This window comes from Bos indicus x Bos taurus, chromosome 14, assembly GCF_003369695.1.
Source record: "Bos indicus x Bos taurus breed Angus x Brahman F1 hybrid chromosome 14, Bos_hybrid_MaternalHap_v2.0, whole genome shotgun sequence".
Classification (NCBI taxonomy): domain Eukaryota; kingdom Metazoa; phylum Chordata; class Mammalia; order Artiodactyla; family Bovidae; genus Bos; species Bos indicus x Bos taurus.
The window spans coordinates 63,756,998-63,767,973 of record NC_040089.1 but is presented as its reverse complement, the minus strand read 5'-3'; the positions used below and the strand labels follow the sequence as shown (position 1 = coordinate 63,767,973).

Sequence of the window (10,976 nt, the reverse complement as noted above, 5' to 3'; positions counted from 1 at the left end):
AGTTGGAATCATGCAGCACGTATGTAGTCTTTTCAGATTGGCTTTCACTTAGCAAAACGCATTTAAGTTCCATGTCTTTTTGTGGCTTGATAGCTCATTTCTTTTTACTATTAAGTCATCTGGCTACGTGATAGGTGATCCATTCACCTTTTGCAGGACATTGCCACAATTTTTTTAACCTGTAAAATGGTGACAATCATATTAATGTCTACCTCATGGAGTTATTATTCGGATTAAACAGGAGGATATTGGTGCTTAACAAACGGTTTCTCAAACAAGATATTCAGCTAAAGACACCATCATTTGCCCCACAGGCTTGCCCTTTGGTGGTTCCGTTACTTGCTTTTAGGCAGAATAACACTTAAATCATCTCAGGCCAGTGAGAATTCAGCCTAACACTCCTGGCTTCCCAGGCAGGAGACGCCACCACCTCCCCAACTAGCCCATTCTGTGTCTCCAGCCTCCACTGAGAACACAGGTTTTTATGTGGACAGTGTTGCTGGAAACGTGAACTGATTGCTTTTCTTTACTTTCCTGGGGAAACTTTATTTTTAAACAAATTGTTCCTTTCAGAACAAGGCTTGGATCTTACTGTTTAGTCATTTTATTCTAAGGTGGATACAACAGTTTACCTCAACTCGCCCAGGATTTGTGGGTGCTCACCGCAGCGCCTGCAGCCAGCCTGACTCGTTAGCTGGCATTATTCATCCCTCCTTCTGGAACACTGTCAGTGGCACCAATGCCCAGTGACTGCACGGACCCTCTGCTCTGTAGGAAGAATAGGATTAAATAAGAACCCTTCTGTGAGCCATCCTTTAGTCATCTGGTCTCATCCAGACTTGCCTCTCTGTCACTGAGTCAAAATAGAGCATTTCTGATTCAATCCACTTCCCAGGGAGGGAGATTCTATTTGATCCCCAAATAAAACTCATGATTCTGTTAAAAGCCAGCTCTGCTTTGTGAATCATGTTTCTAGAAGCCCTGAGCTTGGTTGTAAGCATTGTTATCAGCCTGACTTGGGAAGACAGCTTGGGGTCCAGGCCCAAGTGTTCAAGACGTCCTGTGGGTGGTTTTTGTGTGTGACCAGATGCAGACTCCCCCTCCTCTTCCTAGGCTCCCCAAGTCTGGAGGAAGGGGAGGGGCTGGCCTGGAGGAAGGGGAGGGGCTGGCCTGGAGCTGCTGTGGTTGCTCAGGCCCAGAAACATTCTTTGCATCCTGCCTACTCCGCCCTCTCCCACTGCCCTGATCCAGACCACTGGTCCAAGCTGCCTAGATAGTCTCCATGTCAAACGGGCTGTCCTACAATTACCCTAGACAAAGGGAGGCCCATGGGGGAGGGTCTGGTCATGGAACAGAGACCAAACTGCCAGTCAGCAGAGTCTGAGCCCCAGGCACAATTCTCTGTGGCTGAAAGGAGAATGCAGACAGATTCCTCTTCTCTGGTTCTGCACTGGACCAGAGAAGATTCCTTCTCTTCTCTGGTTCTGCACTGGCCTCTGGAAATTTCCCCTTTCGCCTATAGAGCATGTTCTTTAATCATGCCATGTGGATGTTGGAATTCATTCCAACCCCTGGTGCAGCACAGATTCAATAAACTGGGCTTAACGCTAGATGATACAATATATGAGGATGACGATGTAAAAGAAGCCATAAGAAGGCTTCCTGAGAACCTTTGTAACTACAGAGTGTTTCTCATTAAGAGAGCACTGGACCTGGGCATGAGGCAGCAGATCCTGCCTAAAGAGCGGTGGACAGAGTATGAGGAGGATAAATTCTACTTGAACTATATCTGAAAGAGGTTATTCAGGAAAGAAAAGAGAGAGAAGAATGGGCAAAGAAATAATTTAGTAGTCTAAATCTGTGGATACAGCTGTTCTCAAGTATTTTTATGAAGTTGGTTAAACCTGAAATGTACAATGTAGAACTATTTGGGCTGTAAATGTATTACTTTAAATAAATATTTTAATTATTGCTGGAAAAAAAGTGGGGCCCAAGGGGCCCACCTGGTTTGGCACTGTCTGAGCTTGGCAGAACAATACACAGGTTGTGCTCCAGGACAGGGACCGCAGCCCCTGCACTTTCCTTTTTTTTTTTTTTTCAGAGACTCTGAGTGGGGTCAGAATAGCACCCAGTGAGCATGTGACAATGCAGGCTTCTACAATCCTGAGAATGGTCTGGACGACAGAGAAAGGCTTCTTGGAAGTGCACACTGATGCTGATAGCAGCCAGGAACCCCTCAGTGGGGTGAGCACAGCCCTACTCCTAGAGGAGGGGGAGCCCCCGTTTCAGCCAGCTCAGCACCCAGCAACCTGGAGTTCGCACCTGGTCACTCAGCAGAAAACCCTGTCTCTTTTCACATAATGCTGTTACCCAGTGGGCTTGAAGGCAGGTCTTATTAACCTGACTTTCAGACTGGGTAGCTGAGGCACAGATGCTTAGTCACTTGGCAGGTATATGCATAAGGCTGGAATGTAAACCTAAAGTTACCTGACTATGGAGCCTTATGCCTCCCCCATCCCCCTTTTTTCACCTGCTGAGCTGCTTTACAAAACCAGTGTGATTGGCTAACTATGAAAGATGATCAACAGCTCTTCAGGATTAAAAAAAAAGTCAAAAGTCAAAATGCATTCTCTTCAGAAGTCAAGAGGGACAGGCCCTCTGATACAAGAAAATGAATGAGTGAGTGAATGAGTAAGTGAGTGGCTGAATGAGTGAATGTATTTCCTTTATTATAAATAGAACCATCTTCCACAGCCTCCTTGCATACTCTGTCCTCTCTCACACCCAGATACGCAGCTCAGGAGGAAGTTCTGGCAGTCCCCTTCCTGAGGTATGGGCCAGCCCCTCCCTTCCTTGGGCAGAACTGGGTGAGCCCTGAAGAGGGAGTTGGAAACCTGGGTTCTGATCCCAGGACAAGTTCCAGAGACTTTCAGAGCTTCCGGTGCCTCTGCTCTAAGATGGGACAGGAAGTACCCCCCTACCCACCCCCCCAGAGGTGATATGAGTCTGGGTTGAGGTGAAGTGCCTGAAAGCAGCTTGCCAAGCATGAGGTGTGGCCTCAGGGGAGTGGGGGGAGGACAGCTTTGAAACAATGGTGGTTCTACAGCTCTTCTCAGCCAGCGACCCTGCTCTGTGCCAGGGCTGGACACCCAGTCCTTATCCTCCAAGCATAGGGGCACTCTATAGTTTGACCCACGTGTACCTTTGTCTCACTTTCTCCCTCTCTTCCTATTCTGATCCTGCTAAATTACTCCTATGCAGTTAGGAATTTTATAGATCATTCAGAAATGCAAAAATGGAAGTTTTTTCCTATAACTGAACTTAACTTTGCTTGTATCTTCATTTGGGGGCCCAGAGAGAAATTCATAACCTGAATGATTTCTTGCTTTCCCTCAGCTGGTACAGATTTGTCTTCTTTCTCAGAGATGGGAAAACTGCTCTCCCATCATCAAACTCCTCTTCCCCCATTTTCCTTACTCTGTGGTTGATGGCAGAGGCTGGGAAACTTTTTCATTTATTAAATGTTGTTGGTTCTGTGGAACATTCTGTCTCTGTGGTGACAACTCAACTCTGCCACTGCAGCAGGAAAACACCTGTTCAATATGTGGAGGAAAGGGTGTGGCTGTGCATGAATAAAGCTTTATTCACAAAAACGTGCGACAGGCCCTGTTTGCTGATCCTGGATTCATAGTATAAACTCTGTAATCTCAGTCTTGGCGACTTTAGCTTTTGATACTCAGAGCCAGGCTTTTAAAACCCACAAGAGCCTTTTCTCTCTGAGCCCTGGTTCTTGCATTAGGAAGTCACAGCTTTTAAGGTCATTACTTCTCTGCCTGCTATTTAGGAAAGTCTCCTGAAAGGTCAGAAGCCAGGAACTTGACAATCTGTTCTTTAAGGTTCTACCCTTTCTCCCCTGAAATCTGCTACCTGAGTGGTAGCAGGGGGGACCCTGGAATAATGCATAGGAGAAAGAAAATTCTTGTTATCTCAAACTTTATCTCATGATAGCATGCGTGTTTGTGCTAAGTCGCTTCAGTCATGTCCAACTCTATAACTCTATGGACTGTAGCCTGCTAGGCTCTTCTGTCCCTGGGATTCTCCAGGCAAGAACACTGGAGTGGGTTTCCATGCCCTCCTCCATGAGGATCTTCCTGACCCAGGGATTGAACCAGCATCTCTTACATCTCCTGCACTAGTAGGCGGATTCTTTCCCACTAGCGCCACCTGGGAAGCCCATCTCATGATAGCAGTGGTTTGCAAAGTGTGGTCCCAGGCCAGCAGCACCAGCATGGTTAGAATGGCAAATTCTTGCACCCTAACATACATCTATGAAATCAGAAACTGCGTGGGGCAGGTACTCCACGCTTTCCCAGCCCCTGCTGGTGGTTCTGCTGCATGCCAAGGTTCAGGAGCCCTGCACTGCAGTGGTGCCTCCTGGACCTTGTTTTTTTATCATATTTTTGCTCCTATTTCCTCCTCCTGCATGCTACTCATGGGTCTCTGCCACCCTCCTCTGAGCCATTCCACCTCTAAAATTTGTTTGAATGTGGTCTAGTTCCTTGTGACATGTCCCAAAGTAACTTCATTGTCGTTAACTTCTTTAACTTTTTGCATGTTAATGTGTTGCCTCTGTAAGGGACCAAAAAGCATTTTATAAATAAGAATTGGGTTTTAAATATCTTTTGGGCTTCCCAGGTGGCTCAGTGGTGAAGAATCTGCCTGCAGTGCAGGAGATCCGGGTTCAATCCCTGGGTCAGGAAGATCCCCTGGAGACAGGAATGGCAACCCACTCAAGTATTCTTGCCTGGGAAATCCCATGGACACAGGAACCTGATGGGCTACAGGACACAAGTTAGTGACTAAGCAACTACAACTTAAACATCTTTGCAGCTCTTCACATCCCCTAGAGAACTTCCTGTCGCTGGACAGTTTCCTGGAAGGGATTCTGAGAATGGATCTTAAAGTCTGTGGCATTTGGAGGCAGTGGCCTGAGGGGAGTCTTGTAAGCGATTAGGGGAAGCTGGGAGTAGAGAAGGGAAAATGCTGTTCGAGGCTGTGGCTCACGTCTATGCAAGCCGTGATTTTGAGGACCGTGAACCACACCCGATTTGAGGCAAGGGGTTTGCATCCTGTACTCCCTGTCAGGCAGTCATGGGCTATGGGCGTGGTTTCCTGGATGGGGGTAGGGGGCACCTAATGGCCAAGACCACTTCAGAGATGGTGGCAGCTAGGAGCCGTCTGCAGCCACCGCGCGTGGCAGCTGAGGGGTGAGTGCCCTGACCTGGGCAAGGGGATGTGAGCAGGGATTGCACACTGTCCCTGTATACAGTGGTGATGAGTGTGGACTCTGGGGTGTGGAAGGGGGAAACGGACCATCTGGAACCACTGAGAAGCAGGAGGAAAAGTTGCCACCCCAAGCACCACAACCTTCCTTGAATAAGTGCAATTTTTGTGTTTCATCTCACGGATGAGTCATCTCCCACTTTCGTCCCCTCAGCCTCCCCGAAGTCCAAGTCAACCCAAGGCGTTTCCAGATGGCTCACCCACGACGAGGTCCTCTTTGATTGTTCTGGGAGGATTAATTAGTCACCACCGCGAGTATGAAGACCCAATCCAGAGGCAACGTGGCAGAAAACCAGAGAGGGAGGGAGATCCTTGCCTGAGGATGAGGCGAGCACAGAAGGGCCCGAGAAGCACACAGATGGCGTGTCATTCAAGAGCTCTTCTGAGAAACGCCAGCGTAGGTTGGCCCAGGCGTGTTAAACAGAGCAGCTCAATGACTCACGGTCCTGGCTGCCCACCAGAAGCACCTGAGGGTCTTAAAATGCTGATACCCGGGCCCCGCCCTTGAGGTTTGGGTGTGAGTGGTGCCTCAGAGCCGGGGTTGGGGGGCAGGTCAGCATTTCTCTTTTTTAAAGCTCCCTGGATGATTCCAATGTACATTTAAGAGTTGAAGAGCGCTGCTGTAAGGCTTGCAGTTTATTTGAATTTGCAGTCAAGGTTTATCACTTTCTCCCCAAGTATTTATCTAGCTGCCCAGTCCTGTGTTTGGCACCACAGAGAAACCAAAGAATTGTGAAACTGGAGGGGGCCATGGACCTGGGGCGGCAGAAGGTACGGGCTCCAGCTCCAACTCTGCCACTTCCCAGCTGGATGACTTTGGGGAAGGCACTTGGTCATTTGGTTCTCAGGTTCCTCACCTCTGGAAAACTGGGATAAGGGCTCAAAGACCTGAAAAGGAGAAAACCAAGGGTTAATGCCTTCTTCAGCTCCTAAACCAAAGCAGAATTCACAATAAGAACTGTTAACCCTTTCCAGAACTCACTGAATGAAACGTCACAGAATTCTCCTTCCTGTTGGAGCAGTAAGAATCTACCAGGTGACATGGGTTTCCAGAGCTTCTCCCGGCCCTCCAGTGATTCTGCCGCTGCTCACCGAGTCCACTCCAAGGAGCTCCATGGCCCTGACTCTGATTCCTTCCTATGCGCTCTGATCATGTTGTTAGGCTCTTCTCATATACCTTCCGCCTCCCCAACCCTTAAGCTTCAAGGCACATCCCTTCTCCTCTAAATCGTCTCTGGGAATTAATTCTCCTACTCTCCCATCTCTGAATCCCTTTCCATCAGCAGAGATAATGAGCACTTCATTGTTCCTTCATTCCCCCGGCCTTGTTTTCCCCACAACACTGGGACTCTGCAAGGGTCTGCAGAGCATGTGTCTAATCTTTCTATTACACTCTCCACCACTTACATGTGCCAGGCATGGCTAGGTGCTGCACTTGTTAGTTGCTCAGTCGTGTCCAACTCTTTGTGACCCCATGAACTGTAGCCCACCAGGCTCCTCTGTCCACGGACTTTCCCAGGCAAGAATACTGGAGTGGGCTGCCATTCCCTTCTCCAGGGGTTTCTCCCGACCGAGGGATCAAACCCAGGTCTCCTGCATTGCAGGCAGATTTGTTACTGTTTGAGTGACCAGGGATCCCCTAAGTGCTTCACTTACATCATTTCTAATCTTCAGAGCAACCTGGAGAGTAAGTGCTCTTACTCAGATGAAGAACTGAGGCTCCAAAAGGCGGCATAACTTCTCTGAGGTCCTGGTGTAGGAGTCAGGGTTCAACCCTAGACTTGCTCAGCTCTCAGGGCTGTCTGTTGCCACCTCTCTACATTGTCTGTGTAGTAGAACGTTGGTCAAATGGTGGATTTAAATATCCATGAGTAAATCCAAGTAACACATGTATAAATGACACCTTAAGGGACAAGCGGGGAAATCCTTTTGGACTCATCTTCTCTGAACAGAAATTGACATATCTGCCCAATGCAGCCTGAACATCTGCTCGATGTGGTTAATGTGTGAATTCAGTTTGATGGACTACGTCCAAGCTGACATATAGATTATAAATTCTTCAGAGGAGTGGCATTATGAAACAGAAAGAGAGCAGGAAGGACTAAGGTCAAAGGTCCCAAGTTCTAATCCTATCACCTTAGCTGTTAATTTGCTGTGTGACCTTGAGCAATCACACAGCCTCTCTGGGCTTCCATTATTCTGTACATAACAGGAAAGAGTGAGATGCCCTTAGTGGTTTCCAGGCCTGGTTTTGAGAGGCAGAACCCTCGTGGTTCAAGTGTTTTGACTGCAGTGAAAAGACAAGACTCATCCTTAGGTACCCCCATGTCCCCTTCCAGAAAATGTCAGAGGTAATGCCTGGGGACTTGTTTGAAATGCACTGGGCTGGAAGATGTTCCCTCAGCACCCCTGCTCTAAGTCCTCTGGTCCTGTCTCTCGTTTATCCTAGACAAGCTCTCCAAGCAGTACTTTCTGCACTAGGGGCTTACTGAAGGCTTTTACATGATGAGTGGGAATTGTTCCTGGATCTTGTCCACCAGGCACATCTCCCTAAGTGCATTGCTACTTCCTCCTCCCTGACTTTCTTTGCATCTTATCATTGATTAGTTCTACTTGGCAAGTTTGTCCTAATTTCCAAACCTCTTTTCCCAGCTCTTCTTTCCTTATAGGATGAGCTGGACTTGAGGGCAATGAAGCACATGGCCACTGGGGATTCTAGAAAAGAGAGGACTTCCCAAAGTATGCATTTTTGTGATTTCCACAACTCTTCTCTACCAGAGCCCTTGGGCTGTCTCACTCAGCCCTGAGCTAGGAAAGTGATGTCTACTTCATCAGATAGGCTTGCTCCAGACTCCATTAAAGGAGGATGAGACAGAGTGTTTCCTAATCGATGATGCTTATTAAAATTTTATACCTAGCAAGTTGTTACTGGGCTGAGATCAAAATGAGGAGGTTATGGCTACAGGGAAAGAAGAGAGTTGTCTTCAACTCTTCCATGTTAGTTCAGGTCTTCTGAGACACAGATACCATAATGGGATTAGATGTGCCAGAGAGAGATTGAGAGATTGAGGTAAATACTGCAAAGGATAAAGTGGAGGAATCAGGAGTAGGCAGGGGGAGGCTTTGGTTCACAATTCAGGTCTGACACCTGTGCAAGGAGAGTGGGAAGGAGGAGCCCCAGAGAGGAATATCTTCTGACTGTGGTGCAACTTGAGAAATCATAGCTGGACAGTGCAGAGTCTCCAAGCAAAGGGTGCCCATTGGAAGATTCCCATGTTGGGCAGGAATGCCCAGCTCCAGAATCTCTGCAGTGCTCATGCATTAGCTGGAAGTAGCTCCAGGAAACACGGCCTTGGTGTGAATGCCATGGTGAAGACAAAGGCATACAGCTAGAAGTTGTCAGTTACCTCTGCTTCCTGCAGGTCCTCTTGAAAGGAGATGGGAAGGGGCCACCTCCTTGACTGCCACCTCCACCCTTGAACCAACTGATGTAGATTTTCCCCAAAGACCCCAAGGATTGCAGCACTGCCATCATGAGTGATACAGACTGTGTTAGAAGGTAGCCCATTGGCTGGCTCTGGGTGTAGTCAGAAATGATAGTTGCTTAGGTGGCAGAATTTGAGGACCCTGAAAGTGCCCAATCTCCTCAAAATATCCCCACTTTCACTAGACTTACTCTTGGACATTTAAGCCTTTATGTTGGTTGAAGGCCCTATTGAAATGCAGATGTGATGATCGCAAGAGCACTTTTAGCCTAAATCCACCAAAATATGACTAGACCATGTCAGCAGCACTGGAAGATCATCTAGAAAAGTATCATTTTTTTCCCACTTACAGATGAGAAAATTGAGGTTCAGAGAGGCTGAAGTGACTGACCCAAACTCATAGTTAGTAAATGACAGAGGGATAAATTGAGAGCAAAGTCCTGACCCCCTTCATTCACTCAATAAAGATTTATTAGCATCTATTATATTTCACGGAGAAGGCAGTGGCACCCCACTCCAGTACTTTTGCCTAGAAAATCCCATGGACGGAGGAGCCTGGTAGCCTTCAGTCCATGGGGTCGCGAAGAGTCAGACACGACTGAGTGACTTCCCTTTCACTTTTCACTTTCATGAATTGGAGAAGGAAATGGCAACCCACTCCAGTGTTCTTGCCTGGAGAATCCCAGGGATGGGAAAGCCTGGTGGGCTGCCGTCTATAGGGTCCACAGAGTTGGACACGACTGAAGCAACTTAGCAGCAGCAGCAGCAGCATTATATTTCAAGCACTAAGAATATAGCTGTATCTTACTAACAGACAAAAATCTCTACCTTCAGGAAGCTTATACTGCTGCTGGGGGAGAGGGCCAATAAATAAATAAACTGATTAATTTCAGATAGGTAAATTCTATCAGGAAAATAAAATCGACCACTAGGACAAAAAAGGGACTGGAAGAGGAGAGAAGTACCCCAGCAAGGAGGCTTGGGAAGGCGTCCCCGAGATGTGAGTTTCTTCTAAATCCTGAATGATAATGTGCAAATCAAGGGAAGATCTGAGGGGAGAGCACGGTGGATGGAGAAGACCACAGGCCCTGCCTTAGGACCAGGCTGAGCTGGGGATGGTAAATGGGGAGTGTGGAGACTGGGAGAGACAGGGACGGAAGCTGGACCAGAGAATTGGCAGGGACTTTGTAGGTCCTATAGCTTCCCTGGTGGCTCAGATGGTAAAGAATCTGTCTGCATGGTGGGAGACCCCAGTTTGATCCCTGGGTCAAGAAGATCCACTGGAGAAGGAAACGGCTACCCACTCCAGTATTCTTGCCTGGAGAATTCCATGGACGGGGGAGCCTGGTGGGCTACAGTCCGTGGGATCACAAAGAGTTGGACATGACTGAGCGACTAACGCTTTGTAGTTTCCTGGTGAATTTGGATTTTTATGCTAATTTCAATAAAAGCTGATCTATAAGAGATGCTAAAACAAAGGACAAATCCTGCCCACTGTCATATTTTTGTTAAGTTTCTGCACTGGGGTTAGGGACCCCTCCTCTAAAGGTGCCTCAAGGTATAAGCTGATCGCTGATTGCTAACCAGCTTGATGGGGAGCGGGACACCTCACCCAGGCCATTTGTTCCTGGGGGCAGACAGCAGAGGAAGAACGCTTCCCTTGTACCTCCTGGTTCTCCACCTCCCCCGGAAGAGAACTCAGGCTGTCTCAAAATGCGGTTCTTAACCTTGGCTCTTGTGGGAATCATTTGGAGAGTTTATTTTTAAAATATTTAAGCCCAAACCTCTGGATCCACCAACTCTGACTTAATTTGGTCTGGATTGAGAGACATGAATATACAAACTGACAATAGCCAAACCACATATGACAACAGAACTCTGACCCACCGTCTGCAGCAACCAGCTGAGGAAACCAAACTACAACCTCTTTAGCACTGGCACCAGACACACAGTTCTTAATCTACATCTGCCAGCTTCCCTAATTTTGGCTCCTGCTTCCAACTTAGGAAGAACCAAGAAAAGTCAAATATGCACCCCTACCCAACTATATAGGAAACCCTTCTTCTCGTTTCCCCATGCCAGCAACCACAATCAGGGCACCCCTGGAGCCTTCCTTTTTTTACACCCTAAAGCTGTCCTACTCTTCTG

General features: G+C 47.7%; 1 pseudogene; it reads left to right on the top strand.

The window, feature by feature from the left end:
• The first annotated feature begins 1,538 nt into the window (after positions 1–1,538).
• LOC113904016 lies at positions 1,539–1,956 on the top strand (annotated as a pseudogene).
• Positions 1,957–10,976: the final 9,020 nt, after the last annotated feature.